The sequence below is a fragment of the Pogoniulus pusillus genome, chromosome 34, assembly GCF_015220805.1.
Source record: "Pogoniulus pusillus isolate bPogPus1 chromosome 34, bPogPus1.pri, whole genome shotgun sequence".
In the NCBI taxonomy this organism is placed as follows: domain Eukaryota; kingdom Metazoa; phylum Chordata; class Aves; order Piciformes; family Lybiidae; genus Pogoniulus; species Pogoniulus pusillus.
In genome coordinates, this window is record NC_087297.1 from 1,071,153 (window position 1) to 1,084,446 (window position 13,294).

A 13,294-nucleotide genomic window follows, 5' to 3' on the forward strand; every position below is an offset into this window, starting at 1 on the left:
GTGTTGGCCACGAGTCCTGCTTCCTGTGTGCAGTAGCCTAGATAGGATATTTATTATTAGTTCTTTTTTTCCCCCTTTGATCCTTTCTTTAGACTCTGGTGAGATGCTGGGGAATGTCAGGAGAAAAAAGCTCCCCATAGGTATGCTGAAGAGTTTGCTACGGAGAAGTGTTTGGGGAGTTGCATTCTTCTACTTCAATAGAAGGATCCAAATTGTAATGCAGGTGGTTGAGTTTTATGGTTGTCAGGATGTGAGACGTGGTGCAGCTCTCCCCAGAGTCCTCTCTCCTGTGCAAAAGCTTTCCTGGAAGAACAGGAACATATTCCTGGTGTTAATGAGTTTGAGCCCATGTAGGCCCCCCCTGCGTGAGCTTTCTCTTGCGCCTAGAGCAGCTCTAGAACTGAGAACTTCTGAAGGATGTAACAAGAGAGCCTTGTCTCCATTACAGCGTTAGTAACTTCCTCTTTGCAGCAGGAGATATTTTACACATCAACCTTGAAAGAAATTAATGAAAAGAAACCCAAAGGAGTAAATTTTGAAAAATATTTTAACTGTTTTCTCTCTTGTCCTGGCCAAAAAAGTCCTCATAATAATCCCCTTGAGTTGGATTTTCACGATGGTCATTTATTTAGTTGGTAATTCCCTGCCACTGGCTGCTTTCAGAATGAAACCAAAGGGGTTGTGTTTGCCATTTTTGTTTTTCTTCTCTGCTGTGGAGCAGTGGAGGTTTGTTGAATGCACAAAGCAGAAGCTATTTAAAACCCTGTTAAAAATAACTACCTGAATTTCAGCTTGTCGCTGCTCTGGGTCACAAGCAGTCACATTCCGTAAAGATCTGTCTTTCCTAATCATAGAATCATAGAATCAACCAGGTTGGAAGAGACCTCCAAGATCATCCAGTCCAACCTAGCACCCAGCCCTATCCAGTGAACTAGACCATGGCACTAAGTGCCTCATCCAGGCTTTTCTTGAAGACTCCCAGGGACGGTGCCTCCACCACCTCCCTGGGCAGCCCATTCCAATGCCAATCACTCTCTCTGTGAAGAACTTCTTCCTAATATCCAGCCTATACCTACCCTGGCACAACTTGAGACTGTGTCCCCTTGTTCTATTGCTGGTTGCCTGGGAGAAGAGGCCACCCCCCACCTGGCTACAATGCCCCTGCAGGTAGTTGTAGACAGTAATAAGATCACCCCTGAGCCTCCTCTTCTCCAGGCTAAACAGGCCCAGCTCCCTCAACCTCTCCTCATAGGATTTGTGCTCCAGGCCCCTCACCAGCTTTGTTGCCCTTCTCTGGACATGTTCCAGCACCTCAACATCTCTCTTGAATTGAGGGGCCCAGAACTGGACACAGTACTCAAGGTGTGGCCTGACCAGTGCTGAGTACAGGGGAAGAATAACCTCCCTTGTCCTGCTGGCCACACTGTTCCTGATGCAGACCAGGATGCCATTGGCTCTCTTGGCCACCTGGGCACACTGCTGGCTCATCTTCAGCTTGCTGTCTATCAGTACCCCCAGGTCCCTTTCCTCCTGGCTGCTCTCCAGCCGCTCAGTCCCCAGCCTATAGCACTGCTTGGGATTATTGTGGCCGAAGTGCAGAACCCTGCACTTGGCCTTGTTCAATCTCATCCCCTTGGCCTCTGCCCACCCATCCAGCCTGTCCAGGTCCCTCTGCAGGGCTCTCCTACCTTCCAACAGATCAACACCTGCTCCTAGCTTGGTGTCATCTGCAAACTTACTGATGCTGGACTCAATGCCCTCGTCCAGATCATCAATAAAGATATTGAACAGGACTGGGCCCAGCACTGATCCTTGGGGAACACCACTAGTGACTGGCTGCCAACTGGATGTGGCACCATTCACCACCACTCTCTGAGCTCTGCCATCCAGCCAGTTCTTGATCCAGCACAGAGTGAATCTGTCCAAACCATGAGCTGCCAGCTTGGCTAGGAGCTTCTTGTGGCAGACAGTGTCAAAGGCTTTGCTGAAATCCAAGTAGACTCCATCCACAGCCTGCCCCACATTCACCAGGCAGGTAACCTGATCGTAAAAGGAGATCAGGTTGGTGAGGCAGGACCTGCCTTTCCTAAACCCATGCTGGCTGGGCCTGATCCCTTGGCTATCCTGTAGGTGCTTTGTGATGGCACCCAAGATGACCTGTTCCATGCCCTTGCCTGGCACTGAGGTCAGGCTGACAGGTCTGTAGTTTTCTGGCTCCTCCTTATGACCCTTCTTCTAAGCTTCCAGAGGATGACTCTGGTTGGGAGGGACCTCAGGGATCTTCTACTTCACCCTTCTGCCATGGGCAGGGACACCTCTCAACTAGACTTGGTTGCCCTAAGCCTCATCCATCCTGGCCTTCAGCACGTCCAGGGAGGGTACATCCACAGCCTCCCTGGGCAACCTATTCCAGACTCTCACCACCTCCATACTGAGGAACTTCCTCCTCAGCTCCAGCCTAACCCTGCTCTCCCTCAGCTTCAAACCATTCCCCCTTGGCCTCTCCCTAAACACCCTTATGGAAAGTCCCTCTGCAGCCTTCCTGTAGGATCCCCTCAGGTATGGCAAGGACACAGTCAGTGAATGCAGTGACACAACTCAGCAGGAATGCAATCTTCACTTCCACAACTCAGAGTTCCATGAAGAAGGCTTCAGCATTTAAATGAAACCCTGAGGAAAAACCATTCCCTGTTAGTGTTCTGATAGTTGTGATCCTGAGCAAACATCAGCTCTGATCAGTGCTGCTGGCAGATGAGCAGGGGTAGGAGCATGAAGCTGCTGAAGCAGTGCTCCTGCTCGCCTCCCTGATGCTTCTAGTCCTCCCTCACAGCACAGCAGGCACTATCATTCAGCCACCCTGCTCCACCTAAACTGGAGTTTGGCATCTTTGGGCTGTGGTGCCTGATAGAACAGTGCACTGCGTCCCCTTGAGGTCGGATCACTGAATCACAGAATGGTCTGGGTTGGAAGCGAGCTCCAAAGCTCACCCAGCCCAACCCCCTGCACTCAGGAGGGACATCCTCCACTAGAGCAGGTTGCCCACAGCCCTGTCCAGCCTCACCTTGAATTATCTCCAGGGCTGGGGACTCAGTCACCTCCCTGTTGCAGTTCCAGCAGCCTCCTGGTGCAGAACTTGTTGCTCACATCCAAGACCTCTATGGAAGGAGAGATTCTGCCACCTAAACAGAGAGGTGTGTGTTGAGCAGCGTGCACACATCTGTATGGATCTGCACTGCTAACCAGAAATCACTGTGCCTGTAGTAGTCCCTGAGTGCCTGGGGGAGTGTGTGAGAACCACTGAGAGTGAGCTGGACTGCTGCAGAGTTTTGAACAGAAACTCACACAGGGATTTGGAACCAATTCCCTTTCTTGTGCAAAACCTGCTCTGCTTCTTGCTTGCGTCCTGACCTTTTACCGGTGGTGGGGAGACAGAGCTCCAACAGAAAACCCAATCCCCCCCCCAGGCTGCTGAGGAGGATGTTTGGGCATTGGGGGGTTTACTCTAAAAATTAATACTTAGTAATTCTTTTATTCTTATAATAATTATTTCTTACATGCTAATAATGATGCTTTTGTTCTAATTATTACTCCCTCTTTAGGATTATTATCCCCACCCTATTATTACCCCCCAGTGATATTCTTACTAATTCTGTTGTCCTCCCCTTAGTATTGTTATTTCTCCCATTAGTATTATTATTCCCCCCATTGATGTTAGCGCTGCTATCCCCCCCGTTAGCGCTGCTATGCCCCTGTTAGCGCTGCTATGCCCCTGTTAGCGCTGCTATGCCCCTGTTAGCGCTGCTATCCCCCCTGTTAGCCCTGCTATCCCCCCTATTAGCCCTGCTATCCCCCCGTTAGCCCTGCTATCCCCCCCGTTAGCCCTGCTATCCCCCCCGTTAGCGCTGCTATCCCCCCCGTTAGCGCTGCTGTCCCCCCCGTTAGCGCTGCTATCCCCCCCGTTAGCGCTGCTATCCCCCCCCGTTAGCGCTGCTATCCCCCCGTTAGCGCTGCTATCCCCCCCGTTAGCGCTGCTATCCCCCCCGTTAGCGCTGCTATCCCCCCCGTTAGCGCTGCTATCCCCCCCGTTAGCGCTGCTATCCCCCCCCGTTAGCGCTGCTATCCCCCCCCGTTAGCGCTGCTATCCCCCCCCGTTAGCGCTGCTATCCCCCCGTTACTGCTGCTATCCCCCCGTTAGCGCTGCTATCCCCCCGTTAGCGCTGCTATCCCCCCGTTAGCGCTGCTATCCCCCCCGTTAGCGCTGCTATCCCCCCCGTTACTGCTGCTATCCCCCCGTTAGCGCTGCTATCCCCCCGTTACTGCTGCTATCCCCCCCGTTACTGCTGCTATCCCCCCGTTACTGCTGCTATCCCCCCGTTACTGCTGCTATCCCCCCGTTAGCGCTGCTCGCCCCCCGTTAGCAGTGAATTCTGGCGTTCAGTTTAACAGGTGTGAGCACTCGGTCGGTGTTGTGACCCAAAGCAGCTCCTGTCGCGGGCTCGGCTGTTTCCCGGCGTGGCTGCGGCGGTGTTGTGCAGGAGGCAGTGCAGTGCTTGCAGAGCAGCCTGTTCTGAGTGCAGTGTTTTGCCTTTTCCTGGTTTGCTTCTCTTCATGCCTTGGGAATTGGCATAGAAACAGCTTTGCCTCCCGTGCTGCCCTCTGACGTTGGGATGGTCTTGGTTGTTCCTCGCTTTGTGTTGTAGGCAGCTTTGAGCTTGTGCATGGGAGATAAGAGCTAAAAAGAGCTAAAAATGTGAAATGAAGCATGGGGAAGTTAAGCTTTTGTTTGATGGAAGGTTTCTGGTCGATGATTTCTGAGTCAGCCATACTAAAAGCAAAATTTATTTTGGACTTCTTTCAAAGTGCTCTGAAACTCAAAGCTTGGCAGGCTTTGCCTTTCCAGTGCTCGTGAGGTTTTCCAGGCAGAAAAAAAGGGGAGCCAGATGCGAAATGCTGTGTGGATGGTAGCTGGGCTCTTTCTTCAGCCTGTTTGATCTGTTTGAATACCTGCAACTTCAGATCCCTGGGCTGTGAAGTGGGGGCGTGTTCGGTATCTGCTGCCCTAGTTAGCTTCAGATTTGCATTGTATCTTCTCAGCAGCTTTCCTCATGCTGCAGCTAGCACCTGAAACAGAGGCTGCTGCTTCGAGAGATGGCCTGGCCCTGCCCCAGCACACAGCCAGCTCCTCAGAGCCCTTCCTGATGCCAGGCTTCAGAAGTCTTGGGGTAAAATGCAGGTTTTATCCAATGCTGTCCAACAACAAGGAAGGAGTTGTCTTGATCATAGAATCAGCCAGGTTGGAAGAGACCTCCAAGATCATCCAGTCCAACCTATTACCCATCCCTATCCAGTCATCTAGACCATGGCTCTGAATGCCTCATCCAGTCTTTTCTTGAACACCTCCAGGGATGGTGACTCCACCACCTCCCTGGGCAGCCCATTCCAATGCCAATCACTCTCTTGGGCAACAACTTCCTCCTAACATCCAGCCTAGACCTCCCTTGGCACAACTTGAGACTGTGTCCCCTTGTTCTGTTGGTGGTTGCCTGGCAGTAGAACCCAACCCCACCTGGCTACAATCTTCATTGGCCAGCAAGCAGCAGAGGCTGCTTTCGAAAGGAAGGACACTTTGCCCCCGTGGTGCCTCATTTAGTGGCTCTTGCCTTCTTTTCAGCCTTGCAGATGGTTGGAAGCTGTTGTCAGTGGGATCTTCAGCTGGGTTTAGTGATACATTTGGGATGTGGGGTTTCATACCTCTGCTTAGTGCTAATGTGTCTGAGAGACTTCTGTGTGTTAGTGTCATGAAGATCCTCACAGAGACAAGTTGTGAGGTAATCCCAGAATGGTGCAATTATCTTCTAGGCCTGTAACAGGGATGTTTTTTTGACTTTGATATTTGCAGTTCCAACAGTAACTGTAGGTTGAAGCTGAGTGCAAAAAAAGCACACTCCACAAACTCTTCCAGAGGTATTCTGTCAGAAAATGCTTTGAGAGAAAACTTTTGCTTAGTTGGAGAAAACATACAAAATCAAATCTCCATGGGCAGACCTACAGGTAGAGCACAGATTAGCTGTTGAGGTCAGTGGCAGATTTGTTATCTTTAAATAGCAAATAATATGCCCAGCATGTGTGAGATTGACACATGCAGCTCCTGCCTTGTAGAGTTTTCAAGCAGAAAGCAGGGGGAGGGTGCATGGGAATGCAGGTGGCCAGAAAGAGGACTTTATGTGTGATCTGGTCTAGGTGATCCTGCTCTGGCATGGGGGTTGGACGAGATGATCTTTCGAGGTCCCTTCTAGCCCCTGCCATTTGTCATTGCTTGCTCTGGAGCAGGCTTTGTTGGTCAGCTCCGCTACAAAGGGCAGCAGACTTGAGACACTGAGACAAGAGACATTAGCTCATTGGCAAATGTGTTTATTTCACTGTCCTCCTGTCCTCTTTGGAAACGGCGCGAGAGATTCCCCACTGTGGACAGAATATCGAACACCAGGAGCTGTTTATTTACAAGTAAAACCTTCAAACACTCAGTACAGAATCTGCTACCCTCCTTACCTTCCACATGCAAGCTGCCTACAGTAGTTAAACTCAGCTGCAGACAGGAGCATCATTGCTCTGAGCAGGCTTAATGTCCTGCTTGAAAACCGTGAGGAATCCTGTAGTGATCAATGCATAGCTACAGCTGGTTGAAGGGGACCAAATCCATTGAAGAAGTGATTTGGTTCCATTTTACCAGCTTTAGCAAAGCATTGGAGTGCAGGGAGGTTGGAATCCAGGAGCACAGATTTAAGCACGCGAGCAGTTCCCACAGGACATGTGGCTCTCCCCTCTGCTCCACGTTTCGTTTGTCAGCGCAAATGGAATTCCTTTGCTAATTTGGAGGCAGCCAAATGTTGAACTGTGCACCAGAAAGGCCTCTGCAGTGTCCAGGCTTGCTCATTCCTCCTCTATTTCCTTGAGGCATTTTGGGCAAGGCTCAATTCAGATTATAGCTACACCTTGGCCTTTTTTTTTGGCTGCAATAATGAAACTCTGCAGTAGCAACCAGAAGCTCTAGTGTTAAAATCTCTGCTCCTGTACAGCTCCTTTGCTTAAGTGAACTCGGTTCCACCCCAGCCTCCCTCCCATTCCTTCTGGCAGGTTCCCTTTTGCATCTGCTGTAACGCTGTAGTGTTAGCACAAGTGTCGATGTCAGGTGCCTTCAATCCCATTGCTCTCTCTGCTCAGCATTAACTCTTTGGGAATGACTACATGCTGCAGCAAGACAGATTGATGTTCATTTTGTTTTGGTACTGGTAGTGCATGTAAAAAAAGCCAGAAAACTGTGGCTTTTAAAGAGGGAGCTGGGGCCTGCAGCCGGTCTTGTCTGAACAGAGGTCCTTAATGTACCTGTGCATGCTCATGGAGCTTTGCTGTTGTGTGCTGGCTTCCCCCTGGGCTTTGGCTGCAGGGGGAGGCAGGGACCAGCCCGAGCTGAAGCCACTGACTGGCAGTGCCTGTGCTTGCTGCACGGCCTGATGCTGCTGTAAGATTGATGTATTCCCAGCAGCCTGTATCCTGATAGAGACGTGGCAGGTGTGTCGCTTGGACTTCAGCGTGAAGATGGCTATAAAATGAGTTTCTATTTTTGCCAGTTAGGCAGGAACTGTTTCACAGATACAGCTGCTCAAGTGTGCTGGTGGAGGGCAAGACTGTTCCATGCAGTGGCCATATCGGGGCAAAAAGCGGCCCTGGAAAAAAAGCCGCCGAGCATTTGATAATGTCAGCATCTGCTCTCCCTGTCACTCACACAGATGAAATGTTGGAGTTACAACTGTGTCAGCAGATGCCCAAAGTTCAACGTGTGCTCAGTTAAAGTTGAACAGCTGATCTAAGTGGTGAATGTGACATTTTAGAGTGACTGGAGATGTATTCTTAGAGATCTGCTAACATGAACTAGCAGAGAGCAATGTCAACAGATAATTTTAACTTCTCTGTCACTCTGAACTGTCGTTTTGGTTTGGAGCAGCATTGCAGTGTTATACAAGGGAGACAAGAAAGAGCACAAGGTAGTGAATTGTTACCAAAAAGCATTGCAACTAAACTTGAGCTGTTTAAAAAAGTTGGGGCTCATCCTACAGCGGGAGCCGCATCCCTCGTGGCGAGGCCAGGAGCTCTTCAGGAAAAGCAGTAAATGCTTAGCAATTAACCCCTCTGTAAACTGTTGGTGATACCAAATTGCTTCTGTAAGCATGACTGAGCTCGGCAGCACTGCTCCAGTTAAAAATGCTGCTACAATTTGATTTGCTTCCCACTGTAAACCAAGGTTTAATTTAGATGTTAAGAGATTGCAAACGTCATGCTAAAATATCTGCTCGTAAGGGAAACAGCTCTGAAACAGAGCTTAACGCTTCACTCCAGAAAGTGGTTCTGGGAAGAGAGTGCTTCTTCTCACATAGCTTAGCCTGTAGCTTCAGGTAACAAAAGCAGCAGGCTAGGTATGGTGTACACTGCTTGAGCTTCGTGTGAGTGCTTGGAAATAAGATTCTCTGTATACAAAATCAGGCATTACCTTTATCTTTCCTGGTTTGTTTTCTCCTGGATGCTTTAGCACAGTGGTGCAGTTAGACTCTAATCTGGGCCAGGTGGGTGCACTTAGCATGGATGGATCCTATTTACTGAGTGCTTTCAGAAGGCTGCTGTCATGAGAAGGAACGGCTAGCTGAGCCAGAGAGGCTTCCCTCCTGTTCTCCCGTGCACCTGAATTTGCTGTTGAGTGCCTTTCCTTGGGGGTGGCCTTGGCATTTGTTAATTAACACAGCTTTCAGAACTTGAAATGGTTGGGGGGTTATTTCTGATGTACTGGATGCTACCAAATCCTATTTTTGTGGCCAGTTCTCTTCTTTGACAGCCTTTTAGGTTGCAGTTGTCATTTGTATTTTCATTTAGCAATCTGTCAATAGCTTTAATCCACTGATTAGCGACTCTGGCCTAGAAATCTCTGTGTTGTCACTTTCTGTGCAGAAACCTGACACTGCACTTTGCAGAGGAGAGCTCGGTGAGCATAGTGAGTGCTGATCTGGAGGAGATTTGGCTACAAGTCTCATACATTAGGTTGCAGAAGTGATTATACTCAGTTCTTTGGGCTATCCTTTTCTCTAAAGCACAGCCTTCATTTCCTAGCCATTTCTGCTTGTCTCCAGCAACCTGAAGATCAAACATTCAGTGGTAGATGTCTGTTTAAATCCTGCCAGCTGAAGTACACAGCACTGGCTGCAGCTAACAGCACAGTGCCTGCTTTTTGCTGAGATCTGTTTTGATAAGCAGGTTTTTGAGGTTAGTTTAGGATCTGTGAAGTGAGGAGTGCTGGTAAGGATGAACTTTGCAGCTCCCCTGCAGTCCCAATTGGTGCATTTCAAGACTGTTTCCCTCCTTGTTTTGAGTTCTTCCTTTTAACAACCAATGTTCTGCTTATCAGCTGTTAACAGTTCTGTCTACCCACTTTCATAGTAATCCAACTGAATGTTTTGTGATTTGTTACTAGCAAGTATGAGTTATTTTGGCAATAGCACCTGACCCTTAGCAAGCTAATTTGTCACATGAATGTCATTCAGACAAGAGGGAAACCTGTTTCTTCCAACAGCTGTTTAGTTTCCTCTTACTGGTCGTTCCATGCCTGCCAAAAATACATACTTCTTTACATTCCATAGCATTGTATGTTCATATGGGTACATAAAGAAGTATGTACTCTGAGCAGGTACACACAGAGCTGCTCCACTACCTGTCAGATGAAACTGAAAAGTACTTTTGCTACTTTCCATTGCTGTTCGTAGGTGAAATTCAGGCTGACAGTTCTTTGGAATAAATGCTAGGATTAACTGAGGGTGAAAACAGAAACTTACTGTTCTAACTGAACTTTTCAATGCAGTTTACCTGGAGGATGGCTTATAGCCGGTTAGAGCTCATTGCTCTGGGATGGCATGGACACTGGAAGTGCTTTTCCAGACCTGCAGCCTTCATTCTGAGTGACCACGTTTGAGAGTTGAGTTGCTGGGAGCTTTGCAGCTTGTTTTCCTGCCATTCGCAGTTGTATTCCACTGCAGAAACTTCAGCTTCCTCCCAGCTCTTGTAGCAGGTTTCCATGCATCTCACCTCCTGCAGGAAAGCACAGACTTGTCTGACATGCTGCTTATAAACTTAGTTTCCTACCCTCCCCAGTCCCACTTCCACACTTCTTCCATCCCACCCAGTATTCTGCAGATACTTTGCAGGTTTATGCCTATTTAGCTGAGAGAGAGCTGGAAATAACTAATAGCAGCTGCTCCTGGTGACCCTGCTCATTGTAAAGATTCTGACCTGGAATTAAGGAAACAGCCTCTGACTGCTGTGGCAGGATGGGAACTGTTAGGCCAAAAGCCACAAGTGAAAGCTAATATCAGTCCAGCACCTCTGCCAAGCAGTTCTTCTCATTTCTTAAAACTGGCACTCACCTGCTTCAGTCAAATTCTTGTCCACACTTGAAATATTTTTGACAACTTAAAAAACCCCAGAAACCAACTTAGCCCCCTCAAAGAAACAGCCCCCAGGTTTAACCCTCTTATGTCAGCTTCCATATGCCTTGCTTTGAGATGGAAGTGATGTCTCTGCTGTTCAGCAGGGGCTTGACCTCCAAGGGGCTGTCAGAGCTTATGGTTGCTTAATTTGTATTTTAGGAGTTGTTAGGGGTTGTAGTAAAGAGTCAGCTTTGCCTTCACACCATTAGAAGGTAAATATGAAGCCAGCTCAGCAGTTAGTAACTGCAGTGGTCGCGAGGAGAGCCAAGAGCAGGGTAGGAATTTCTGCAGCCCGTGACAAAAACCTAGTGCAGCTGGCAGGGAGCAAATCAGAGTGTAGCAGCAGCTAGCACAGGACCACACGGAGAAACAGCAATGCAGCATCAGAATCACAGCAGTCACATTCTAGTTTTTAAGTAGGTTGTTTTCATGTACATCTGAGAGAAAGCACCTTGAAGGTTTTGCTGTGCCCTGCTCGCCAGCTTGGCATTGCACTGCCACACTGCTCGTTAGATTTGCTTTGCCAAGGTGGTTAATTGTTTATAGTTGTGCATAAGAAGGTAGGAACATCCTGCACTGAAACCAACAACCAGTTAATGGCATTGCAGTTTTTGACTTTACCTTCTCTGGAAAGAATCCTGCCTAAGAAGCAAATTTGGGTTTTGGGGTTGGGTTGTTGGGGTTTGGTAGTTGATTTTGTTTTGCTATGAAATTTGGACTAATGTTCTCTTTCAGCCTGCTCTTTATACTATAAATGCTTGATACTTTTAACACACTGAAAATCAATCTGTTACCAGAGGGATTAATAGAACAATAAAGAAAACACATTCTAGTAAATAAGATACACATGCAGAAAGTCATAGGCATCCTCTAAGCGTGCAGAATAATGCAGGTCTCCTGAGGTTCTGTTACCTGTAAGCTTAGTATCATGCAGCATTTGCAGTTGGAAGAGAGGTGATGACCTAGAGACACATCAGCAGCAGCCATCTCATCCTGAGTGCTCTCACTCTATTCGCTGAATCAGCTCTTCATGAGAGGGGAGGGGGAGGCAGGGGGGCAATGTCGGTGCATACAGTACCTCACCACCTTAAACAGATAAAACTTCAAAGGAAAAACAAAACAGCATAAAGAGGGGTGCCCGATGGGCACCTGCTGCCTTTCTTGGAATGCTAAGATACGGAGAATGTTGTATAGAAATGATACCTTAAGTCTGCTGGACTGAGAGTTAAGAGTCCAAGGAAGCCAAGGGAAGGTGAGCTTAGCCCACTGTCAGATGAAAATAATCACAGGCAAAAATCCACCCCCAGCGGAGAGCCACAACCAAGCCCCCCACAGGTGGAGTCGCTTGCAAAAAAAAAAAATGTAAAAGGCAGGAAAAAAAAAAGCAGCACCAAGAAAAAAGTACAACTCTCTCCCCCCTCCCCGGCAAGAGTGGTTTCTTCTAGCTCCTGAGATAGTGCACTGCATCTTTTCTTCCTTGAGGTTATGTTTCCAGGCTTAACTGTAGGCAGGTCTGTGCTGAAGCTACTTTCCATCCTCAGAGGTCAAGGCTGCGGGCGAGGTCAGGGCTCCCGCGCACTACAGCCGGCACCAACCGCGCTGCCCCCTTGGAGGGCACCAGCACCACTGGGACGGCTTTATAGGCAGCTAAGCATTTGAAACATGCACTCGCAGGCGAACAGGCGCTCTGGTGCCTCGCTCTTCCCTGACCATATTTAGTCAACCATTGCAAAAAATAGTCCCTCAGCTGTCGATGGTCGATGGGGCCGCGGCGCAGCGCATCCCGCGCTCTGCCTATTGATTGTGCAGCCTGCAGCGGCCGCGCTCCAGCCCTGCCCTTCGGCCCGGGCGTTTTTAGCACTGCCAAATAAAGCGCTGCTCGGGTGCCCGGCCAGGCTGCCCGGCCCCGCACTGAGCCTGCGCCGCGCCGGGCAAGCCCTGCTGAGCCTGGCACTATACTTAGAAACCGGGAGGGGAGGGGAGGGGAGGGAAGGAGAGAGGGGGCGGAATAAAAGGCGGCAGCGCTGCGAGGAGCGAGGCGAGAGCTGGCCGCTGCCGCCGCCGGTGCTAACGGCGCCTGCTCACCGCGCCGTGCCCTGAGCAGCTCTGCTGCTTCGCCTCCCCCCGGCAGCCCTCTGCAGCTGCTGCTGGGCTCTCGGCTCTCAGCCATGCTGTTCTTGTGTGAGGCTGGCCTGGGGCAGCAAGTCACAGTCTGCGGGAAACCTCTGTGCTCGAGTTCATAGAGTGACAGAGTGGTTTTGGTTGGAAAAGACACTTAAAGTGCATAGATTGAGGTGCTTCCTAACCCAGTGCATAGATTGAGGTGCTTCCTAACCCAGTGCATAGATTGAGGTGCTTCCTAACCCAGTGCATAGATTGAGGTGCTTCCTAACCCAGTTCCAAGCCCCTGCCACGCCCGGGGACACCTCCCACCAGCGCGGCTTGCTCCGGGCCTCATCCTGCCCGGCCTGGAGCACCTCCAGGGAGGGGACAGCCACAGCCTCCCTCCGCAGCCTGCGCCAGTGTCTCACCACCCTCACTGCAGAGGGTTTCTAAGTGATCTCCAGTATGTCTCCCCTTTTCCCTCTAAAAGCTGTTGCCCCTCATCCTGTCGCTGTAAAAGTCCCCACTCAAGTGCTGAAGGCTGCTAAAAGCCTTCAGGTATTGAAACACAGCTCTAAGGCCTCCCTGCAGCCTTCTCTTCTCCAGGCTGAGCAGCCCCATCTGCTGTATCCACAGCAGCCTGTCCCCACAGGGAGCTTCTCCAG

At 49.7% G+C, this 13,294-nt stretch overlaps 1 protein-coding gene and 1 long non-coding RNA gene across 4 annotated transcripts in view; one reads left to right on the forward strand and one right to left on the reverse strand.

Moving 5' to 3' along the window:
- The window catches only part of MIB1 (MIB E3 ubiquitin protein ligase 1), a 98,189-nt gene that overhangs the window by 48,346 nt on the left and 36,549 nt on the right, over window positions 1-13,294 (forward strand). The window lies entirely within an intron of this gene.
- On the reverse strand, window positions 6,396-10,115 carry LOC135189932 (uncharacterized). The gene is made up of 2 exons (XR_010308375.1): window positions 9,907-10,115; window positions 6,396-6,462 (listed from the first exon to the last, which is right to left on the reverse strand). It is a non-coding gene; the product is annotated as an uncharacterized LOC135189932 (long non-coding RNA).